This window comes from Pinus tabuliformis, chromosome 1_2 (genome assembly GCF_031772625.1).
Source record: "Pinus tabuliformis cultivar Carrire ecotype Pingquan chromosome 1_2, CPIR1, whole genome shotgun sequence".
Classification (NCBI taxonomy): domain Eukaryota; kingdom Viridiplantae; phylum Streptophyta; class Pinopsida; order Pinales; family Pinaceae; genus Pinus; species Pinus tabuliformis.
Window position 1 is genome coordinate 1,086,801,466 of NC_142298.1, and position 15,695 is coordinate 1,086,817,160.

The window sequence follows — 15,695 nt, forward strand, 5'->3', positions numbered from 1 at the left end:
TATGCATAATAATGATTGTGTGCAACTTGTTATTCATGCCACAATCCATGGTAATCAAATTGTTTAATCTTGGTCATTCCATGCTTTGAATTTTATGTTTATAGATTAGAGAATAAAATCTGACCAAACAGTTTAATATTGGCAGATCATAATTAGGTAGAGAAAATAAAAGGAGCTCATAAGCTTAATCTCAGCCCCTGGATGATATAAGGTCAGAATTAGATAGATTACTTTTCAAAAGAAAAATAGATGAATAAGGGTTTCCTATCCTAAATGCACCCAAATAAATGAAGAAAATATGTTAGAGGTAAGAAATGGGTAAGTAGAAGAAAGGTTACTGAACTACAAAGTTAATTAGATCAAAGTGCATGCATCATGCTTAGATACATCTTTCAACATGTATGCTCAACTATGAAGGCAAAGGCAAAGGTTTCCAAGTTCATGTGATTAACTTCTCCTCATTCACTTTTCCCCTTTACTTACTAATTTCCTATCCACAAGTATGTTCTAAGTATTTTTAATCCTACAAGTCAAAGAGGCTTTGTTGGACACCTAATCCTCAATGGGTTAGTGTGGAAGCCGAATGGACAAAAAGAGTCCAAGAGACCTTGGGATGTGAAACCCAACGGTCACAACATGTACTATAAATGTAAATCATTTGTTAATAAAAATTGTACTCTCATGTTTTATCTTTCATATTCTATTGTTGCCCATGTGTGTTTAACATGGTATCAGAGCAGGCGTATTCCTGCCCTGCATAATTATTTTGAGCCACTTGTTTTATGGCCTTTATGCGCAGATCATTTCTGCCATCAATTCTGCATCTCATGAATATTTTATCAGCTAAATTTTAGCTGCAACCTGTCATTTCTCCAGCGCCATTTTTATGCACTGCTCCTGCTTTGCTCTGACATATAATAATGTTGCTGACCATTTTTTATAATCACCTGCATGTAACGCTGCGCTGCCCCTGACGTTGTTTCATATAATCAGTGGTTCATTAATATTCTTGTATTGTCCTCTGCGCTGCTCATCTCTGCATAACCTTTGTCTGACACTGCCTGCGTTCTGTCTGCCATATTCCATTTATACTGACCTGCTCCCTCCACTGTCGCTGCCAGGTCTAGACACTGTTTACCTGCACTGTCTGCACTGTCCATGAGCGTTTCATAAAAAAAAAAAAAGCCCTGTGCGTTAACATACCTATCCGCTCTATGGTATTCGCTCTTGCTCCTCACAGCACCACACTCCAGGTTGATACCGCGCTGCCTCTGCCTGAGATTTAACGCTGGTCTGCTCCATTACTCGTGTAATATCACTCAACTCTTCCAGTGTTTAACGTTGTGTATACCCAATACACCTCTGCTCCAAGGAAACTGTTGTTTTCTGAGAGTGCTTTTGAAGTTACTGAGTGGAGCGTTCTAGACATTGCGAAGTGCCAGACCTTGGTTTGAGCTGTACATGCATGCTTGCTCTACGCCGGTTGCGACCAGTGTTTCAGCAGGCAGCCCTGAGGTACTGCTTCCTCCATTTAATAATGGTTTGAACAAATCTCCGTTGGTCAGCCAGGCTCCCGCACTTCACATACATATTGAGAAGCGTGTTTCGTAGAAATCTGTCTGCGCTAAATCTAGTCTGATTGATGTGAGCATGGATAAGTTTGCCCTCTGCCAAAGATTTTTTCTGAATGCAAGTCTGAAATATTGAAACATATGTAGGATAGTCCACTGGGCTGCCCGTACGATCGAATATACCCAGTGCCTCATTCAAATGGTTCTGTTTACAAAGTGTTGACTGATGGTGCAAACAGTGTGTTTGGAGGATAACAGCGGTAGACATTTTCCTGCCATATAGTTGAATGTTGCCTTTGTGTTTGCCTTTGTGGTCACTGGTATTATATAACGCTGGTATTACATTGTATTTACACTCACCATACGCTGCCCCACTCGTGTTGGTCCCACATCTTCCTCCTTGTGTACAGGCGCAGAGAGAATTTCAAGCCTCCCTTTACAATCTCGTACTACGCCATCACAATCTCGGAAGTAACCAGGTTCAATCTGACAAACCATAGACAACTGATTACCAGAGACCTCTTTGGACACGATGCAAGGATTCCAGTTTTGAATTTTCTGCAAGAAATTGGCTTCCTGAATCTCAGGGATTACAAGTCGCAACCTCATTGGCGATCTTTTTATGGGAAAATGCTTTTGGAGCTCCCGAATAAGATCCAGAGCCTGTTGATTTGAACTTTTGTGAGGATCTACAGCAAAATGGACTTCGTGCATTAGGCGTTCAATCATGTTGATTGTATCAGGGTTGATTGTCTTCTCCATCACAATTGTTGCAATGTCATGGAACTGGCTTGATAACTGAGATTCTCTCTCCTTTCCCGCAATTTGGAGCTCACCTTTGTTAAGAACCTCCAACCATATATTTTCATGATCATCTGTTCCAAAAGATTTTATCAAGTCCTTAGATTTTTCCAGAATTCCTTTGGAGACATTTGAATACACTGTATGAGACTGCAGCACCTCATCCAAATCCTTCTCTACTCCTGACCGCCATGAGAGCACTTTATTCTTATAACAAGCAATTTCAAAACGCATTCCGTGTTTCTTCAAGCGAACTACGGCCACGTTCGTTAATCTTTTTTGCCCAACGGGCTGTACTATTGTCTTTGACATTTCCAATGGCCGGTGTGGACAAAATTATATGGCTTCCTCCAATCTCTTCTGTTTATGCAGCGTGACTCACCTGAAACAATTGTTAAAGAGAATTCCACTGCGGAGAGGCTGGATGAGATAAGTGAATGATATTCAATTATTCGAGATAAAATGGGAATTTTCCCTGGTTTTTAAAAGCTACAGTTGCTTGTAGTCATCTGAATGTTATCATCAACCAGAGTTATCGACCGAGAAGACTACCTGAACAAGAAACTCCGAAGGGCTGCAACGTATTTAGATTAGAAGGTCAGCCAAACCGAAAATCGTTAGGGACAAAATATGAGCCCTCTACCAGTGTTGTGAAGGAAGTTCCTCCTTGAACCTTGGGTGTAAAATTGATAAAATACACTGTATTTCTTGAATAGATATCTGTGTAAAGCTTGCATCCTTGCTGATATATATTTCTGAGTGGAAAAACAAGTATTTTATTTGTTGTAGCGTTTGAGTTTCATTGTTTGGGAATGCACAATATACTTTCCTTGTATATGAATGCAACCAACCATCGTTGTGTGTGGATTTGGAGAATAAGTAGAGTTAAAATCTAGCTTTTGATTCATTCCTCAAGGAATAATCTCATTTGATTGTTGTAGTTTTCTGAGAGAACAAACTTTGAGAATACCTTGTAGTGACATTGGTTCATAGTTGGCTTAAAGTGTAAGTTTAACATTGGAGAAAATGGCCAGAATCAATGAAGTATTAGAGTTCCTCAAAACTCTGATATTGTCTACTACTCATGATACATTAAAAGTCAGCAAAGTTTCTCTCACAGACATTCAGGTCTGTCTACAAAATGCACAGGAAAAGATCGATTTTTTGCAGCTTGAATCTCAGCTACAGCAAGAAGAATTAAAACAGAGGAGTCATTCTGAACATGTTTCTGTTCAGAACATTGAGACTACAACCCATCAAAAGCAAGTCAATAATGTTACAGTTGGTTCAGATTTAGTACCCAATAAAGCAGCAGTTGTACATGCAGATGCAGAAACTCAGTCTGCACTTCCCAAGCCCATCATCAGACCTTGGGAACAGCTTGTCCACAACAAGCACAGAACTGGTCTTGGATATGACAAGGACTTGTCCTTTCATATTCCAGACTACTCAAAGCCCATTCAGTTTCAGAGTGCTAGATTCATTCATGACAATTCCCCTGTTCCTCATGACAGTTCACCTTCAGCTATTCCAGATTCTGCCCCTCTTCCACAGCAGCGACAACAACAACAGATTGTGAAATGCCAACACTGTGACCAAGTTGGCCATTTGAAAGATCACTGTTTTGATCTTCATCCATGTAAGCACTATCATAAAACCAGTCATTCTTCACACAGATGCTTCAGAAATAAACGTCCTGCAAGAACAAAGATTCATCTTGGATGGATCGCTTCTTGGCAATGGGCATCAACAGCCAAGAAGATATTCCAAACACATGTCAAAACTTGTTCCAGAGTATTGAATAGTCTTGCAATTGAGTTTTCTCCATCATCTCACCTTGTATCTGATAAGGGGGGAAATGTTGGTCATCTACAAGCTTCAAAGTCACATCAAGTGAGCCTGAGCCACAACCTACCACCCCAGTTCCAGAGTTGTAGCCAAAGACAAAGATGCACCTAAACATGCCTTCAGTTGGTAATCTGGGACACTTCCTCTAGCAGAAGACTTCAACTTCTTTCCAGTTTCGGAAGAATTCCAGGAACAAAATTGAGAACACTTCCTCTAGCAGAAGACTCCAGCTTCTTTCCAGTTTTGGAAGAGTTCTAGGAATTGCATTAAGCATTCCAGAGTTGTTGGTCATCCTTAAACCATCACAGGTTGAGACTTCCCTTTTCAGGTTGAAGTTCTCCCTTTTATGTGGGGTGAGACCTCCCTTTATTGGTTGAAGTTTTCCCTCTTCAAAACAATAGGAGCACTTCCTCTAGCAGAAGACTTCAGCTTCTTGCCAGTTTTGGAAGAGTTCCAGGAACTGCACTAAGCGTTCCAGTGTTGGTGGTCATCCTTAAACCACCGCCCTTTATAGCAAGATTTCAGAGAGCACATTCAGCCTAGTGCTGCCATGCATTTTTTGCACATTTTGTATTACAGCTCTCTTCTTGGACTCATACATAACCCTTCGGATTAAGGGGGGGAATGCTGGACACCTAATCCTCAATGGGTTAGTGTGGAAGCCGAATGGACAAAAAGAGTCCAAGAGACCTTGGGATGTGAAATCCAATGGTCACAACATGTACTATAAATGTAAATCATTTGTTAATAAAAATTGTACTCTCATGTTTTATCTTTCATATTCTATTGCTGCCCATGTGTGTTTAACAGGCTCAGAGCATTTCTCTGACTTTTGGAGGGACCAGGCCCTCGGCTTAATGACTTATGGACACAAGTAATAGAATCCCCTTCATAAAATCATTTCCCCTTCATACAATCCATTTCCCTCATCACCCTAAGAAAACCCCTTTTCCTAAGGTTTAAACTCAATTTGCCTAAGAAAAGTGAAAATCCCCAATGTAAATCCATTTTCGCTCAAAAACCCACAAAAGCCTTTTATCATAAGTATTGAGCCTATATAAAGCTAAGTAAGAAAATGCATTACACTTTATCCTTTTACTAAGGAAAAACCCATCTCGCCCATCGCATTTCATATTAATTCCTAACTTTATTATATAATCTCGATATAACCCTTTTCCCATAAATAAGTTAAATCCTTATTTAAATACCCCAACCCTTAGTTTTAAATAAAAACTATATCATTAACCCCTTATCTTGATAAAACATGTAAATCCCCCATTAACCCCAAATAAACCCAAATTACTTCTGATTAAAAGCTTCGGCCCCCCTTAATCCTCCGTACATTTCACCTGTGCTTCTTCATCGACCCAACCATCGTCCAATCATCCATGCTCAAATCCAATGACGCGTAGCCGTATTGGCCTCACCTGATGCCTGACTTTTACCCAAAGATTTAAACTCCCTCATTAAGCCCGACCCGATCCTTTTAAACCCAGGATTTATTCCTAAACTAATCCCAAACCGCTGCGATTAAACCCCTGGGGCCCCCCTCAACTCCCGTTAATTTCCTCCGTGCAGCTTTTCCGCCAAACTACCATCAGATCATAATCACCCAAATCCAATGGCCCAGAGCCATATCAGCCGCGCTCGATAACCTACCTTTACCCGCCCAATAAGGCGGTTTTCCCTAACCCCCTGATAGCTACGTGTCAAGCTCCGACACACATCGGGTAACCCCTCCTAAAAACCACCCATGCCACAAAAGTAGTGCAACAACTCTTAAAACCACCTCCTCGTTGTTTCGATAAACTGCTTATCCTTCATAAATATGAATTTCGTGCCATATTTGAAAATCTGCCCATTTAAGACTTTAAACCTTGAAAACCTATGTTTTCACACCTTTCGCCTGTTTAATTGTATAAACCCATGAAACCCTTCGGCACCACCCTAAACCTCTGTAAGACCATTCCACCTCTAATTAACGTCTAAAACACTGCCACGACCCCTTCCTCAGGCATCCCTGTGCAAATGAAGCCATCAAGCGCCCTTCCAACAGACTGATATGTTATTAATTATTATTGAATTTTTCAGGTTATCAGTCGAAGCCAGAGCTTGGACAAACAGCTTTGATACTAGTCATAGAACCTGTTTACTCTAAGACTCGACCAGGAAACTAGTTAAAATCCTATATTCAGAAGAAGAATACCAAGTATACAAGGAACAAAAGATGAAGACGTTTACACACAGAGCTGAGAAGAAGACAACTACACAGAGCCTTGACAGTTAAAACAGAGTAACCAGACTGAAGATGCAGTTAGAAGACAAATGAATAAACATACTGAGACTTGACTGATATCCACTTCCGATGCTGAGACACATAAAAAAACAAAATAACTTACTATTGAAACACGCAGTAAAAGTTAAATTATAACAGTAAAAGGGAAAACACAGTGAAGGATAAAGAAAGGTCATCATAGTGAAAGAGTATCAGAGTCAGAGAGTATCAGGTGAAAGACATAAGTATCTAAAGCCTACAGCTAATGATTCAAATAAAAAAGAGCATATAGAGCTAAAAACAAACCATAACAGAAAGCAATACCACAATAAAAGGGACAGCATGAAAGTAGTTCATTAGCTGCCTCTATCTTCCTGCAAGAAGATATTTGTATTTCCTAGATTAAATCTCAAGTCAGTTTGAGATATTTGTAATAACACCTTAGTATAAATACTTCACAATTCAAAGTATGTAGTGTGGATTCTTAGACATTTCTATAGACTTCTTGATCAAAAGACTGTAAATCCATTAGAGCGTTGAATGAGCCAGCAAGCTGGATTGATGAATAAAGACATGATATTTCAAAGGATTCATGTGCAGAGCAAAGTGTAGACAAGTATTTTCTCACGTTGTTGTTATCTCTTAAAGTTTTTCATACTATTGATCTAAATCTGAATGCCATAACTGGAAATATTGTATCAGAATTTGTTTAATTACACTCTATTATAACAGTTAGGCAAATATATGTTTTCTACAGATAATCTAAGTTAAGGAATTCTTAATTTCTCCTTAGTTTAGGTTGTTTCTTTTAATCTATAGCAAAGGATTCTTAATTACCCTTTATTTCTGATTAGCCTTTGTTCCTCGTTTCAATCCCGGTCTGAGAATTCTTAATTTCTCTCTCACCCTGGTTAAAACCTTTTCCATCCCTCTGGCCTAAAGACCTGCACTCTACTCTGCTATCTTGCCCTTTGAACATTCCCTTTAGTGAGTTGATCCAGTATTGTTTCTCTTTTATTGACTCCATAGCCCAATGGACTAGAGACATCATCCTATCCATCTGTTTAAAGATTCCCACCACCCAATCTTCAATACAAATCAAAAACCCCCTAAACCTTAAGAACTAGCCTAAAATCCCAGCAAAACAAAGCTAAATCATATAGATAGAGCCCTCTCTGGAGTTAGGTTGGCTAGATCCTATGCCCAAAAGTTGGTTTGTGGTTACCTCGGTCATTTTCTTTCTTCTAATAACTTCTATAGAAAATTCTAAGTGTTAACACATACCACTTCTAATCTAGGTCCTTTCGCGCCTGAATGGAGATACAGTGGAAGTTCTCTTTGAACTCCACGTATCCCGACAACTACTCAAAGACAGTTGGTGATAGTTGTGGCTTGTGGTTGATGGCTGCACGGATGCTCAACTCCATCAGCACCCAAAATATTTTACTCTCCCGGACCCATGCAATGTCCTTTGTGCCCCATAGTGAAGCAAACTTCATTACTTCTAGCAGATCTTTCGTGATCAGAGGAAATTGGTTGTCTTCCGGTAGTTCCCACACTACCAGCACAATCAACAGTAACAATCATGAGTAGTCGAACATTTTTCTATGGTCCTGTGCCTCCCTGCAGTTCGCGAGGAACTTACTACACAGGTAGTGCACCCAGTTGAATTGTACTCCCTCCACACATTGGGCCGCTAATGAAACCATTGGTGTCAGCACCTCATCTGTGCGACACTTCTTCATCACCTTGTTAGCCAATATCTGGGTGGCCACCTTCACCGCGGGGTCCGTAATACTCTAAATTGAATATCCGTGCGACTTCTTGACAAGCTTAAACTTGTCCTTCATCCTTTCGGCAAGGTCACACTCACCCGTCATTCTACCAAATGCCTTGGCTGGATTTAGCCCTGAATGGGGTAGTAGGGTGATCCTATGGATCAGCATGTCAGTTATAGGGATTGGATCTCCCAACCACAATCACCCGTCATGCACCATGCACAACAACTGTTTTATAACTATCAAATTTATGGGAGCGCGGTGGTAATGCGGCACCCATAGCAGATTCAACAATCCTACCTTTTCCACCCCATGAATCCACTTCACCAACTCCAGTGTGGTGACACCCGAGTCCTTGTAGAATACTCTCTGCATGAAATTATCAGTAGCCAGGTGGGGGAACTGCTCAGTGTCCCCCAAGTCCCAATCCTCTAATTTTAGATGTGGGACATGCGCCAAGTGCGGACCTTCAAATGTTATGTTTTCTGGTAGTAGGGGTGTGTTAAGGAGAAAATTTCCCTCATCAAGGTCCTTCAAGACCTTTACCTTGCCCTGGCATAGAGGGATGTATTCTAGAAGCTTTGAGATAGGGTCTACCCCCTCAATATCAATGTCCTCTACGCCCATATTAGTTTGTTATACGCCCTTGTCGGCGTTTAGGTCCCCCACCTTGCCTTTCTCTAGCGCGGTGGGTTTCTCTTTTCTTTGATGCTTCCTTGGCGACTCGTGCACCGACTGTGTCACCTTCTGTTTATCCTTCTTCGTCTTGGAAGCCTCTCCTGCCAGTGTGGATTTCGGCCTAGGTGACCTCTATGATTTCGGTACTACTGCAGGCACCTCCATACTTACGACCTCAAGGGTAGCTCCCTTAGAAGCCATAGAGCCTTCCGCTCTTGCAGTTTCTATGGGTGCAGACTTGAGGCTATTAAGGAGCTCATGGGTTTCCTTAGGTAACTTGTCAAACACTGAACTAGCCACCAAATCCTCAAAAAATGCAGGGTTCATGTGAAACCGATAGCATGACACATAAGCTCTCAAAATGCAAAGTGTTTTTCATTGGGTGATCATCTGTAATTTATAGGAAAATTTGAATTCAAATCCGACCATTCCCCCCAAAATTTGCTCATAAATGCTAGATTGGTGACAGATTTTCAAATATCTCACTCTTAACTTCAGCCTTAAATGTCACCCCCCCCCCCCCCCCCCGCTCCTCTAGCCATTTTGTCACTGTCAAATCATGAACAGTGATAGTAACAGTCACTTTCTGGTTACCCTGCACATCTCTCCTCCTATAGCGCAACTCCACTCATGCTTCTATTGATGTTATGACATTCTTCCATCTTGCACAGTCCCCGATTCGCGCAGCTCTACAACCCAGGTAGTGTAGTTTATAGTCCCGCACCTCCTTTTAGCTGCTTGGAGCGCTAGGACAATGCTACCATCATATAGTCATTTGGACGAATCCTCGATGTATGGCTTCAATCGGCTTCCATTTACCTTTCCGGGAAATGGATCTCCATTCAATTTCACCAGTTGGACTGCTCCACCATTGGTAATCTCTTTGATGACATATGGCCCCAGCCAATGCATCTGAAATTTTCCTGGAAATTTATCAAACTTGCTATCATATAATAAAACCAAATCGTCTACTTCAAAGGTGCTTAATTTGATGTGTCGATCATGCAATGCCTTTTCGCACTCCTTCTGAACTTGCTAATGGAATCCAGCAAAAAATCTATCTTCTTCAAGCTTTGTCAGTTGCGTGAGTCTCTCTTCCAGGGCTCCGTGATCCTCCATTCCTATGATCACCACTATGCATAGACTAGGCACAATGTACTCCATCGGCATCACAGCTTCTACGCCATAGACTACCCTGAAAGGTGTCTGTTCAGTCAACTTCTTACAAGTAATTCTGTAAGCCCATAGCACCGCAGGTACGCCCACAACCCAACCATTCCTCTGCGCATTGTAAACTTTTGTCAACACGTTCTCCAATATCTTATTAAACGCTTCAACCATCCCATTAGCCTACGGGTGATATGGCGTGCTATTTTGATGATAAACTTGGAATCCCTCTGTTAGCACGCTGATCATTTCATTAAGGAAATGTGTACCGCAATCGCTCATCAAAATATTTGGGCAACCAAACCTAGTCAACAAATATTCAAATAGGAACTGTGTTGTTGTTTCCCCCTATACAATCCTTTACAGGCTGCGCCTCCGCCCATTTGGTCAAATACTCAGTCACGGTGATGATATATTGCACACCTGTCTTCTTTCCTAGAAGCTGAATCATTCCTACAAAATCAATTGCCCATTTTTCAAATGGTTGCAACGACACTTGCGGATGCAGAGGCAGCTCATCCCTCCGCGATGGCCTACCCGTCCTCTGACATGCATCGCATGCTCTACAATAAGCTTTGGAATCCTTATGCAGTGTCAACCACCACAACCCAATGCGTAAAATATTCTGCATTGTTGCTTTTCCTGTATAATTTCCTTCAGCATCCCCTCTGTGAGCTTCAACTAGGATGCTACTTCATTCAAACTCAGGCACATAACATCGCAATATCTCATATGCTCCCATCTTATACAAGTGACCTGCAATAAGAGAAAAATCTTCCGTGCGCACTACCAATTCCTTCTTTTGTTGACTGGTGTATCTTTCTGAAGCGGCTCTTGTAGTCAGAAAGTGTATGATTTCTACAAAATTATTATTTGCTACACGCACCGCAAAGATCTGCGCGTCAAGAAGTCCTTCCTCCAAATTAGTGGTCTCCTCACTTGTTTCAATGCATGACGGATGATCCAGTCCTACATTCAATTGCCCTGGCTTCACAATGATTTCGAAATCATATTCCTTAAACAACCGTAGCCATCTGCATATTCCCCCCCCCAACACAGGCTTTTTGAGTAGGTACTTTAATGCAGAATGGTCTGTATACATCTTAAAGTGTCCGCCTAGCAAGTAGTGTTTGAACTTCTGGAGCGCGTACACCATAGCCAAACCTTCGTGCTCTATCGTCGAATAATTCTTCTCAACCTTAGACAACTTACTACTTGCAAACGCTATAGGGCGATCTAATTCTCCCTCACTAGCCTGTGTCAGTGCTGCTCCTAGCACAATACATGATGCATCCACATGCACATGAAATTCCTTCTTCCAATCTGGGAAGACTAGGATTGGCGCGGTGACCATCTTTTCTTTTAACACATCCAAGCTTCGCTGACATTCTTCATTCCAACAGAATGTAGCATCCTTCTTCAACAGTTTTTCCATTGGCGTGGTAATCTGGGCATAACTCTTGATGAACTTTCGGTAATAACTAGTATGCCCCAACGTTGCACGCAGTTGTTTGACACTTCTTAGCGCCTCCAAATTTATTATGACCTCGATCTTAGCAAGGTCCACCATTAATCCTTTTCTGCATAACACATGACCCAGCAAGATTCCGAAAGTAACACAAAACAAACATTTCTTGAAATTTAGCGTGATATGATACCTCCAGCATGTATCCAACATCAAGCGTAGACTAGCTACATGGCGCTTCACCAGCCCAAACACCGTCCAATTGTCAAAGTATACCTCCAAGAAATTGTGAATGAATTCCTTGAACATTGCGATGACTATGCACGAAAAGATCGACAACGTATTCTTCAGCCCAAAAGACATTATAGTATACTAAAAGCATCCCCATTCAGTCGTGAAGGTCATCTTACTCCTATATTTCAGTGTGATCTTCATCTAATCGTACCCTGAGAACCCATCAGTGAATGAATATGCTTCATGTCCCCCTACATTATCCAACACTTCATCAGTGAATGGAGTCGAAAAAGTATCATACACGCAAGCGTCATTCAGCTTCCTGAGATCTACGCATATCCTTATTTCATCCTTCTGCTTCTTTTCCTGAACTACCATAGGACTTACCCAGTCGGACTCCTCCACTGGTTCAATGATTCCTGTCGCTAACATTTTATCCAACTCCACATGGACCCTTTCCTTATATTTAGGATTAAGGCGATATGACCTCTTCTTCACAGGCTTCACGTTTGGTTTCAACATTATCCTCATTACCCCTAAATCGCCTATAATCCCTTTCAGGTCTGAAAATTTTGTAGGGAACAAATCCTGATACTCACGAAGCAACTCAGCAACCTTATCCATCGTAGCATCATCCCAGTAGTCCCCTATCTTCACAAACTTCGAGTCTACCTCTGTCCCAATGTTCACTTGTCTCATTTTCAATGGCGCGGTGATATCAGGATTCTCTATTTGTGGCCCCTCCACTTCGTAGTGACCTTCTGTTTTCGGGATATTAATGTTCCTTGGATCCTCGTCTTCCTCTTCAGTGGTCACATTGTAGCACTCCAATGCGTGGCGTAGATGGGTGGTCCAATCTGGTTGAATTAAATCCAAGGGATCTTGCGGTATTCTAAATATCGTTGCTTTGACCTCCTGAACACTTCATTAATGCACTCAAATCCACATTCAAAGCTAAATGTCATCAAGAATCCCTATCTCAAAATATCCCATCCATGCCATGGCAGATCTCTGTTTCCAAGTACCAATTAGGTATTACATGCAAGGTGTGATAGAATAGATGCAGCCACTCCGGTTGGGGTTCTTCTCCATAAGCATCGGTCCATTTGGCTAAGTAATCACACGGATCACTCCTTCCGTCGTATTTCTCTATCAATTGTACCTTTGGGCAAAAAAACTACACCCTCATCATTCTTCTATATTCGCGTCATCCATCGAAGTTGTCTTTATGCGTACCCTACCATCTTCCAAGCGTAGTGTGCAGCGCCAAGTCCAAGGCTTGGAACGATGCTTCTCCAAAACTTCCCTTTCAAATGCATCCAAAAATTTATCAATGTCAATTAAACCATCATAATAAGGCAGAATTCTCACCTCCGACGATACGCAACACAGTGATTTGTTCATCCTGTTACAACGTAGCATAGACACTTCGTGCAATCTATTCTGCCAGTGTTCCAATTCCTCTTCTGAATCTAATGTGTAGGATCTTTTGCAGTCCCATGAAATTCATCCATCTATTGTCGGGTTCACCCAATCTTGATCTCATGCCATTATCTTATAAATCTGGTCCAAATCATCATCACTTTCGTAATCATAGAATGGTTCAGTATAGTGCGGTCCTTCTGTAGGGTCCAATGGTACTACGACACAAAGCGATTTTCTTTAAAATGACATCATCCGCTTCTTCAAATTGATCACCTCATTCATGTCGATAGCCCAGCCTATCCCAAGGAGGGCAGGGTAGGGATTCTTGTCATCCACAATCTCTATCATTTCAAAATCGGCCAACGCGCTCACGCCTTCAATATCGACTGTCACTACCTATAATCTTCCCATGCAATAATCTTTTTCTGATTCGCCATCCTCCATTGAATAGGAGGCCACTATAGTGCAGGTCTCCCCATTCTCTCCCATGTTTATTTAGGCAAAACATTCACGTCGGATCCTAGATCTAGAATAACTTGGTCCATTTCATATTCTCCTATTTGCACGGTGAGCCTCATCTCACGCCCTATTCTTGCCTTATGCTTACCAATTTTCTTGACCAATCACGGTCCCTCAAGAGTATTACCAGCACATTTATTGATCAACTCCTTTAATCCTTTTACCTTGCTATCACGTAGCAGCTTCATACAAGTCCCCAAAAAGGTAGTAAGCATGGAGGGGTCCATTTCTTCAGACTGCTTATCCTAGCTTCCTAAGGAAGAAGCCTCAGCAAAGCTTTTCTTTGCTTCCATGAAAGTTTCCTTTGCGTGCTCCAAATCAAAGCCAACCTCCTTCTCTGGAGCTTTGTGGACCCATTCACCCTCTTCAGGCCGCTTTCCCTTATCTTCGCCAGTTGTCATTCCACTTCGCAACACAATATTCACATTGGGGTCTTCTTCTCGGGGTTCAACCCTCATCATCTGCAGGTTCTGCATAGGCTGCTGAGGTTGTGTCCCCTTTTCGCGCATCTTAGCTATTAGTACAGGGCACTCCTCTGTCGCGTGGTCAAACTAAGTCTAGTATCTTCACGACAGGCGCGTTGGGTTCATGCATTCTCACGTGTAGTGTCCTGGACCTCCACAATTGTAGCAAATAACTTGTACTCGACCTCTCGTAGGTCCTCCTCCACCTCGACCTCATCCGCGCCCCTGCTTGCGGCCCCTCAGCACCTTGATCCGGAGGCTGAGCTTCTATCTGTACTCAATATGCAGGTGTTCTCTCCATCATTAACTCATAACTATGGCAATTTCACTCATCGTTGCCCACTAATTGGCATAAGTTGTAGAAGAGTTGTTGCGGTTTCTGTATAATTTTCTGCAACAAGTGGCAATTATCTGTCGCATGATTTCCAGCTACCTGACAGATACCACACCACAGCGCAGGCCCTGCACTTGGCCCTACTTAAGCTTCTAGCCTCAGAGGCATCGACCCCCCCCTTGCAACATAATTTTCAAAGACAAGGAAATGATCTTTATCATGCCCTTGACTCTTACATTTCAAACACCAAACCTCTTCGCGTAGCTTTGGCCAAGTCGCTCTATCCTTCTTTATACTTTGGAATTCTAGGAAAATGTTCTGCAACTTTGCGTGAATCTGCTGAACTCCTAAAGCAACATCTTGAATTGGTGTCTCGTGCAATCTCATCGCAATCTCCAAGGCCTTTGCCTGGGTCCCAATCTTTTTTTGTGATAAAGCAACCCTCAGATGAGGTAAGAGCAAAGCCACAAACCATGCGCGGTGATGCCCATCTGTAAGATTCATGTTAGCTTCACAGATCTTGCACTTCAATCTTTGATCCAACTCCCAAGGTGTCTCACCAAGCTTCATCATGATCTCCTTGAATCCAATGATTGATTGCGCTTCAGACTTGGGCCTACTGAATTCCTTATTCAACGTAGTCTGAATGTCCGCCAACGCAGCCATCAGGTTATCAGTGCAGTATTTAATGTACCATGTTAGCGCACATTCAGGTAAAGTAGTGACCAATGTATCTTTCTTCATCTAATCATCTGTAATTCCCTGGGATTCCCACATAGCCTTCACGACGAACCAAAATTGATCCAAGTCCTCATTCCCCAAGCCCTTGAAAATGGGAAATTTTACTGAATTCGCCATATTGAACGGTGGTGGAGGTGGTGGCGGTGTGGTTGAAGGTGTATGCGATGGAGGTGGTGTGGGTGGATGTGGTATTTGCAGGAAACCTCACCTTATTAACTGGACAGCGCTTTATGGAGAAGCCTGTGCTGCTTCTTCGTCGTCACTCAGAGGAGGCTCAATCAGCGGGCTATATTTAAGCCATGTTCCTTTTCTATCCCTGAATAACTTTCCACTTCACTTAGCTCAAAACATCAAGGTAATTGCATAACCTTATTTTCACATAAGAGCATTTTAAT

General features: G+C 42.0%; 1 pseudogene; it reads right to left on the reverse strand.

Annotated features, from left to right (window-relative positions):
• Nucleotides 1-1,497: 1,497 nt before the first annotated feature.
• LOC149209957 (uncharacterized) lies at nucleotides 1,498-2,961 on the reverse strand (annotated as a pseudogene).
• Nucleotides 2,962-15,695: the final 12,734 nt, after the last annotated feature.